Genomic DNA, 9,911 nt, shown 5'->3' with positions numbered 1-9,911 from the left:
TGATCACTTTTATAATTTGTTATGTTCTGTGTTCCTGAATATATCTTCATCATGTCTGCTAGAATTAGGAAGCATGAATCTGGTGCTGCAAAGCGTAAAGAAGAAACAAAAATTAGAAGTTGAGGCTCAATCTCTAACTGGTTCCTTTGATAGATATTTGGTGAAAGGGCCCCAACATAATTCTGAAAATCAAACTACAGATTTTAATTTTGATGATGGTCTTGATGATAATGCAGCAGAGGTTGAGGCTCCTGATGCAGAAATTGATGATGGTAATATTGCCAATCACTAGTAGAAAAGGGGGCATTTGTCCCGGTTCGTAAGGGCCTTTAGTCCCGGTTCATGAACCGGGACTAATGGGTCGTTACTAATACCTCCCCATTTTAGTCCCGGTTCAAACACGGTCCGGGACAAATGTGCCTCCACGTGGCCGGTGCGCCGAGCCCAGGCAGGGGGGCCTTTGGTCCCGGTTGAAGGCACCAACCGGGACCAAAAGGCCTCCACGCGTCAGCATTCCAGTGGCTAGGATTTTTGTTTTTTTTTGAAAGGGGGGGGAGGGTTGGGGGTTTTGGGGGGTTAATTTAGGTGTTTCATATATTGTGTTAGCTAGCTAATTAATAGAGAGAAGTGTCCTCTCTTATGTCCGTGCTTGGTCGACGCTACATACTATATACATAGAGAGGCCCTCGACACGCTAGCTAGTAAGAAAATAAAGGGAACCATTGAGTACAGAAGTTCGTCATGCATACCGAGAGAAATGATCGATCGACCTCTCCTTCTCCGGGAGATTGGTCGAACAACAAGTTTTCGTATCATGTATCCGACACTACTGGCTACATACATATACAATATATAAGATCTCTTAATTACAATCCCTAGCAATTGAAATCAACTTGCACATGGTATTCTCCGGCTTTATTGATGACGTGGTCAAGAAAGAATCCCGCCAATTCCTCTTGAATTGCTTTCATGCGATCTGGTTCTAGGAGTTCATTCCGCATCTGCCACGTCTAATTTGAAGAAGAGGGTTAATTAATACATATATATGAATGAAACTCAACAGAAATGATGGTGTAATAAAATGAAATTGTGAATATTATTGCTTACGCACTTCAAATTGTCTTTTAGAGTAGCCCCGCTTGTTTTTCAAAGTCGCGTTGTAGATGAACTCGCACACGTAGTATCCACAGAAATCATTCCCTTGTTCATGCCACAAGCACTTTACAAGAAATAGAGGTCAATCAAACTGATAATGAAGCATTATAAATGGCATTGATGAAAGTATAGCTATAGAATCAATGGGAGATGCGCGCAACTAGCTAGCCAGTAGTACTTACTTTCGGGTATGTATATCGCAGCTCCTTCGGCAGTCCTGGAGCTTCTGCGGTGAACTGTTTCCAAACCCTGCAAGACAAAGAAAATAATTATTATTACTTGAGATATCAGGAAATGAACAAAAAGTTGCTGATATGGTGCGATAATGATCGATTGAACTTACTTGTTGAGCAATTCAGTGATTTCCGCATAGGTTTCGGGATCTTTTCGTCTCGAGCTTAAGACGGTTACTAGTCCCCGCTCAAGCTTAATCTCCAGAAGAACATAGTGGTACATGCGCACGCATGCATAACTCATCAATTACATTACTATAACCTCGCTCGAGTAATAAGGGAAACCGAATATGCACACGACGGTAACATTCACTCGCCGTTGTAAGGAAAGAGTATGGTATCTTTGTTTTGATTTTTGATCAACGATTGTAGCAAGTTGTCCTCGGCATCTTTGGCGTGGTTTTTAACAAGAAATTCATCTATGATATTTGTGTTAATGAACCCAATATCATAAATTTCTTGTTTTTTGCACTCGATGATCTTCAATCCGCATAATATATTGAGGATAATTAATTATAAATACATGCAATGAAAGAGCCGAGCTATATATAGAGACTTAATGACAGAAATAGTATTTACAGGCAGTAGCAAAAGACCGTTAATTTATTGAGGGCCTTTTGATTGAAGAACGCGAAGAACTCCTCAAATGGAACACACAACAGATCACTTGCAACGAGGTCGTGCTCCTCTTTAATGTTCAGATACAAACTATTCATCCCTCCAGACTCTCTGCAGGTTTTCATGTACCAATTATGGAATCTTCGCATCATCGTTGTTAGAGATTTTTCATCTTTGACGAGAGGCTTCCCGTACTCGTATTTGTGTTCGTCCACCTCCATGAAATTAGGAAGTTGATCGTCAGGCAGGTAATCTTGTAGATTGCCATAACCGGCCACCATCCCCGGAGCATTAGCGACGATGTTGCCGCTAGACACAATGAGTGGGGGGCACGATTGGTTTGCTTGTTCGCCGAGCTGGTCAATTTTTTTCGCAGCTGCTCGTTCTCTTGACCTTTGATGTCTGACAGTACTTCCCGACCGCTCCGCTTGGAGAGATGTCTATTCAGTAATGCGCTCATAGTTGGTTCTCGGCGGAGACTTTGCCGGTTTCCTCAGGGCATCGAGAGTGCGCTTTGCTTTCACCGGATCTACCTTCTCCTCCGGAGGTGGATGTCTCTTTGCTTTCACCCCTTCAAACAACTCCTTCACGTGGGTCTGCACGATTGTCGCGTTTTCCTCCTCGGTCCTCTCGTACGGTAACTTCTCTGGAGGCTTGAGAGGTGGACCATATCTTTATTGCCTCCCGCCTCTGGTTGTGCTGCTAGACGCCGGACCAGACGGAGCGGCTGCGGCGTTTGTCTTCTTTCGTGCTTGCTTACGAGGCGGAGGAGAAGGACTACGACGCGCCGGAGCAGATGGGGCCGCGGCGGGTCTCTTCCGCCCTTGCTGGCGAGGCAGAGAAGGAGGAGGCTGCTGGCTGCTCGGGCGCGCCGGCGCAGGTGGAGAAGGAGGCGGAGTGCCGCCACGCGCCGGAGAAGGAGGCCCAGTGCCCTGATCTTCACTCGCCGGAGGAGGAGGCGGTGGAGGAGGCAGAGTGCCCTGACTCGCCGGAGGAGGAGGAGGAGGCGGTGGAGGAGGCGGAGTGCCCTGAATCGTTGGAGGAGGAGGAGGAGGCGGAGGCGTCCAGTTCAGAAGGTTGATGAGCTCCTTCCGCCATAGGTATGGAGTCTTCAGAGCAGAACCCAGCCTAGTCTCCCCTTCACCGGTAGGGTGGTCAAGCAGGAGGTCCTCAAATCCCTCCGTTATTTCATCCACCATCACCCTAGCATATCCTTCTGGAATCCGCCGACAGTGATAAGTTGCGCCGGGTCCAGTAGGATAAACAGAGCCAACAGACGCCTTGACCTTCAAATTCATCCATCGCGTCATAATGTGGCAATTTTGAGACTCTGTGATAGCATCCACGGGATAGCTGGCAGGAGCTGTCAAGACATGCTCCGGCTGAAGCAGCTTGGTGGAAGCCACGCTGCTTCTCCGCTGAGATGGCGGGGTAGCTTCGGGGAAGCTTCGGCAGGTCGTTTTCTGTGATCTGCTGCTTCTCGTTCCTCCTCTCGTTCCTCTAGCCCCATTACCCTTTCGTGCAGCACCTGCAGTTGGCCCTGCTCTAGTTTCTTCCTCCTCTCGTGGGTTTTGTAACCCCCTGCGTCCGGAAAACCAACCTTCCACGGAATAGAGCCTGGCGTGCCTCGTGTCTGTCCAGGGTGCTCAGGATTCCCAAGGGCCATTGTGAGCTCGTCCTTCTCCCTGTCTGGAACGAACGTCCCTCGCTGCGCTGCATTGATATAGTGTCGGAGATTCTTAACTGGTATTTGCAGTTGGTCGTCCGTCCAATGGCACTTCCCTGATACAGGGTCCAAGGTTTCGCCAGCCCCGAAGAACCAAGTCCGGCAACGGTCTGGCCAGTACATTGTCTCTGGTTCGATCCCTTTTTCAAGCAGATCATTCTCAGCCTTGGATCACTTAGGCCGGGCTTTGAGGTAGCCACCTGACCCCGTGTGATGGTGAAGCTTCTTCTTCGCAGCATTTTGCTTGTTTGTCGCCGACATCTTCTTACTCTTTTCCGATGTCTTGTGGGCCACAAATGCGGGCCAGTGATCTTTGATCTTCTCATATTTGCCGATGAATTCTGGTGTCTTCTTTTTGTCGACAAACTTGTTTAGCTCTTTCCTCCACCTCCTGAATAGGGTTGCCATCTTCTTAAGAGCACAAGACTTGATTAATTGCTCTTTACCTGGCTTCTCCGGATCCTCCTCTGGCGGTAGGGTGAAATTTGCCTTCAGCTGAGTCCAAAGATCTTCTTTCTGCATATCATTGACATAAGACACCTCAGGGTCTTCCTCCTTAGGCTTATACCATTGCTGGATGTTGATCGGGATCTTGTCCCTAACAAGAACCCCGCACTAACAGAAAATGCATTCTTTGTCCGGATGGGTTCAATCGGTTCGTCGTCGGGCGCGATTTCTCTGATCTCAAACCTTTCATCCGAGCTCAACTTTTTCTTCGGGCCTCGTCTCCTTACCGAAGTTGTGCTCGATCCGTAGGGCTAGAAATTAAAAGGAAGAAAGACGAGAGTAATTAATATGTGTACATATACCAAAACAATGGATGCATCAATTAACTAGTCAGCACGGGTTAACTAATATATATATATATACCTGGTCGGACTCGGTTCGGTCATCGGAGCAGTCAGCACAGTCTCCTTCTTGTACCTCCATTGTGTCACCGGAGCCATCATGAACATAGCCCTCTTCTTGTACCAGCATTAATGGGCCGAAGCCATCATGAACATAGCCCTCTTCTTCACCCAGTCCTTCCTGACCATCGGTGTCATTGAGAAATGACGCAACTTCATCACTTCCTTGTGCAATTATGTCCCCCAACATCGCTTCTGTTGCTTCGTCTCGGGAGTGCTCCATAGTTTCTGCAAATATTTACAACATGTCAATTATTATTCAAACATGGTACAGATGGATATATATATATATATATATTAGTGGCAAACGTAGAACTAACTAGCTAATCATAATAAGGAATCATGTTAGTGGCCTTGATGCTGCTTCTCTAGGGTTTGGGGTCGCCTCGAAACAACGCTTCAAGGGTTTGGGGTGGCCTCGACGACAACGCTCTTTTAACTTGGTAAATTTGGGTGGCCTCGAGAGAGTTAATTTGTCGGGTAGGGGCGCGGCGGGAGGGGGTAGGGGACCAACATCGTTTTCTCTCTAGGGTTTGGGTGTCCTCGAGAGTTTTGGTCGAGCGAGAGGGCCGAGGGGGGTGCTGCCATTGTATAAGTTATCACGGTCGAGAGGGGGTATATATATATCGACCGCCCCTCATGTCAAAGTTATCTCGAGGGGGTTATATTGACAACGACGCGACATACATATACATGGGAAAATAATGTTATCGGGGAGGGGGTATCGGTACCCCCCCTCGTGTTGAAGTTTCTTCTTTCTCCTCTATTCCTTTCTTTCTTCTTCTCCTCTTCTTTTTCTTCTTCTCCCTCGAGAAAGGAAAATAATTAAGAAAAAGGAAGAAAAGAGGAAGAAGGAAGAAGGAAGAAGAAGAAAAAAAAAGAAGAAAAAGAAGAGGAGAAGAAGAAAGGTATAGAGGAGAAGAAGAAAAAATAGCATTTTTTTCTATTTTTTCTTCTTCTCCTCTATTCCTTTCTTCTTCTCCTCTTCTTTTTCTTCTTTTTTCCTATTCTTATTTATTTCTCCTCTTCTTCCTCTCCTCTTCTTCTCCTTTCTTCCTCTTCTTATTTTCCTTTTTCCTCTCATTCTTTTTCTTCTTCTTCTTCCTTCTTCCTTCTTCCTCTTTTCTTCCTTTTCCTTATTTTACTTTTTCCTCTACACTAACCTAATTAAAATGCACTAACCTAAAATTGATATCTACTAACAACCTAAATAAAAAATTAATACATATATGAAAAAACATATATAAACAAAAAAAATGCTATGAACATTATATTCATACATACATATAGCCACATCCATTCATCATATAGCTCCCACATACATATATACATTAATTATATATATGAAAAAATGCAATGAAGAAAAAAATACACATGTATGTATGAAAAAAAACACTGAACACAGAGCCTCGACGGCGACGGCTCACAACGGGGGCGGCCGGCGAGGGCGACGACGCCGAGGGCGTCGGCGACAAATACGGCGGGTCGGGGCAGGGCGTGGCCGGCGACGACGGCGACGGTGGGGGACGGGTCGTGGGGCAGGGGCGCGACCGGGTGTGCTCGGGGGCGACGGGGACGGCGACGACGGGCGCGGGCCACGACGACGGCATCGGCGGGGGCGGCCGGCAGGCGGCGTCGGGGCAGTGCCTGGCGGCGACGGGGCAGGGTCGACGATGGGGGCGCGCGGACGGCGTCGGGGCAGCGCGTGGACGGCGTCTGGCCGGTGGGCGGTGTCGGGGCAGCGGACTGCGTCGATCTGGGCAGCCTGGCGGCGTCGGTGAGCTCGGCGTCGTCGGGCGGGCCGGGGGGCAACTGGCGATGTGTTCGTCAAATTTTCCTAAGTGTTGTATATATAGCAAGAGCATTGGTCCCGGTTCGTGAATCCAACCGGGACTAATGCCCCCTTTAGTCCCGGTTGGTGCCACCAACCGGGACCAAAGGCCTCTTTCACAGCCCAAAGGGCGGGAAGCGGCGGCCTTTGGTCCCGGTTGGTGGCACCAACCGGGAATAAAGGGTGGGCATTGGTCCCGGTTGGTGCCACCAACCGGGACCAATGCCCATCCTTTAGTCTCGGTTGGTGCCACCAACCGGGACCAAAGGCCCCTGTGCTGCCCGCGTCGGGGCCAAAGTTTAGTCCCACCTCGCTAGTCGGGGCCAAAGTTTAGTCCCACCACCCCTGTGGTTTATAAGCCCCACTGCCGCACCCCTCTCGAGCTCCTCTCCACCTTAGACTTTCGGGCCTACTTACTACTGCTTTGCCGGATGGGCCTTCTGGGCCTACTGCAGGCCAGAATCCTGGCCCATGGTAGGGTTTCTAGTCGTATTCAGGCCGTGGGGGCCCAGTAGGAGGCATTTTTTGTTTTTTTGTTTTCTTTACTTATTGTTGCTATTTTTATTTTTTTCCAGTTTTTTTGTTTTGTTTTCTGCATTATTTATTTTCTTTTGTTTTTTGCTTTATTTTTTAATTCTTTTTGCTTTTAGTTTTAGGAAAATTATAAACTTTTTGTTAGTGCCATTAGTTTTCAAATTTGAAAACACTTTTTTTTTGTTTTCTTTCTTGCTTTATTTATTTTATTTTGTTTCTACTTATAACAAAATACTTATTGTTGCTATTTTTAATTATACGAGCGCCGAAACATAAGACATTAAAGCATTTCAAATGAACTCTAAAAAGTTGAAAGTTGGCATGGTATCATAAATTCACCAACATAGCATGTGCATGTACAAAACGGACAATGATATCATACTCGTCTATTAAAGTTGGCATGGTATCATCACTACTAGGAAAAGGGCTATAGATAGGACTGATTCTAATGGCACACCAGGTAAGCAGTGCGCCACTACTATATACTAATGGCGCACCGGTTGCTCGTGCGCCATTAGTATGGAAGACACTAATGACGCACCGTGCTCACGGTGCGCCACAACTATTGATTTTTTCCCCATTTTTCCATACAAACTAATGGCGCAGGAGTGGCAAAGTGCGCCAGAACTAGTAATGGCGCACGACCAAGACAGTGCGCCATTAGTATATTTTTTTTACTTTTTTGCAAACCTACTAATGGCGCACTATGCCAAAGTGCGCCATTACTAGTTTAAACTAGTAATGGCGCACTTTTCTACAGTGCGCCATTAGTATACATATGTTTTTTTTACTTTTCTACAAAAAGTACTAATGGCGCACCACCGGCCGGTGCGCCATTAGTAACCAGGGTTACTAATGGCGCATTGTGTGGTGGTGCACCATTAGTAACCTGGGACGAACAAGATATTTTGGACAGCCCACCTACCCACTCACTTTCCCCACTTCATTCTCTCCACCTCCTCCTCCAAGCTTGTCTCGGCTGCCTCGTCCTCCTCACCTCATTTCCACCATGGATTCATCAAAATTAAGTGGTGAAATCACCTTTTTTTGATAGGTAAGTAAGGGGAAAGCTATCTTCATGATGTAGATCTACTTTTTTTCTCCCTAGCTCGCTCCAACAACGTGCACATGCACTTTTTGTGGCCTAGCTAGATCTATGTATGTTTGTGGTGTTGCTTGTGTTTGTGGTGTTGCATATATGTTTGTGTTTGCAGGTACCGGTATTTGCAATGCGATAGTTGCCAATATTTTGCCGGAATGTTGATTCATTTCCGTTTCGGCGAGAATTTTGGCACTATGCATTCTTTTTGGTCCTATTTTTAGGGAAGGTCATGCCAAATTTTTTCTTGGTTCTAAAATATTGTTTTGCTCTACCCCGCAGGCGACCATGGTCCGCACGATGACCGAAGGCATCGTGAATAGGTTTTTGAGCTCCGTGAAGGCCGAGATGCTTCAAAAGAACAAGATGGAGATAAGATGTCCGTGTCGAAGATGCAAGCTGAAGAGCCTTATTGCAGACCCGGATTCCGGGCAGGTGCGGGACCACCTGCTCTTGCGTGGTTTAATGGATGGCTATGGGTGGCAAGGTGATGAAGATGACTATGAAGTCGTCCATGGGGGCCGGGCAAGAAATGAGGAAGGGCAACAAGACAACCACCACGGCGAGGGCGGGCGAGAAGACGAAGAATCTTCAGAACATGATCACGACGGTGATGATGTACACAATCATCATGTAGAAGATGTCGTACATGATGATGAGGAAGATCAAGACGAAGGGCATGATCATGAGGATGAAGATGCCGGAGCAGACGATGATGGATGCTGGGTGTAGGACCCTCATATTCAAGAGATGCTTCGCAAGCAGACAAATAACGCAAGAGCTGCCGCCCGAGAGAAAGCCAAGCTGGATCAACTGGAGATAGACGTGATGGATGCAGGCCCGAGGATACCCGCCTAAAAGTAACGCTCATGGCTCTGGAGATGAAGGTAAAACACAAAATGACCGACGCATGCTTCGACGAGAACATGTCATTCTGGCATGAACGTCTTCCCAAGGGGAACAAGTGCCCACCCAGTTTCGAGGAGGCGAAGAAAATCGTGTGTCCTTTGGATTTACCGCACGTGAAATACCATGTGTGCATGAACAATTGCATCATTTATCGGGACGAGCACGCGGAGTCTACCATATGTCCGGTGTGCAGCGTCACTCGATAGAAGAAGAGGAAGAAAGCTCCTCAAAAATCGGTGTGGTACTTTCCGATCACTCCTCGTCTGCGGCGGTATTTCACGGACCCTAAGGTAGTAAAGCTCCTGCGTTGGCACGCAGATAGGAAGGAGAAGAAGCGGGAAGATGACGGAAATGATCCGGAGATAAATAAAAAAGACAAGATGCTGAGTCAATCCGTTTGGCAGCCAGAGAAGCACACATAGCACCTGGCCTGTGTTTGTGTGGATGTACAACCTCCCCCCCTGGTTGTGCATGAAGAGGAAGTACATTCACATGAGTAGGCTAATTGAAGGGCCGAAACAACCAGGGAACGACATCAATCTGTATCTGGGGCTGCTGAAGGAGGAGTTAGACACGCTGTGGAAAACGCCAGCCAATACGTGGGACGCCGCAGAGAAAGAATATTTCCCTATGAGAGCCGCACTACTCATGACGGTGCACGACTATCTTGGTTACGGATATCTCGCGGGGCAGGTAGTCCATGGATTTTCTGGATGCGTAAGGTGCATGGATGACACAACGTATCGCCAGCTAGATAGAGATCCCGGGTCTTCGAAAACCGTGTTCATGGGACATCGAAGGTGGCTTCACGACGATGACCCGTGGAGGAAACGCAAGGATCTGTTCGATGGTGAAACCGAACCCCGAAAACGCCCGTGTACGAGGAGCGGCGAGGAAA

The sequence above is a fragment of the Triticum aestivum genome, chromosome 3B (genome assembly GCF_018294505.1).
Source record: "Triticum aestivum cultivar Chinese Spring chromosome 3B, IWGSC CS RefSeq v2.1, whole genome shotgun sequence".
Classification (NCBI taxonomy): Eukaryota; Viridiplantae; Streptophyta; class Magnoliopsida; order Poales; family Poaceae; genus Triticum; species Triticum aestivum.
The sequence above is the reverse complement of the archived record's forward strand: the minus strand, read 5'-3'. Positions refer to the sequence as shown.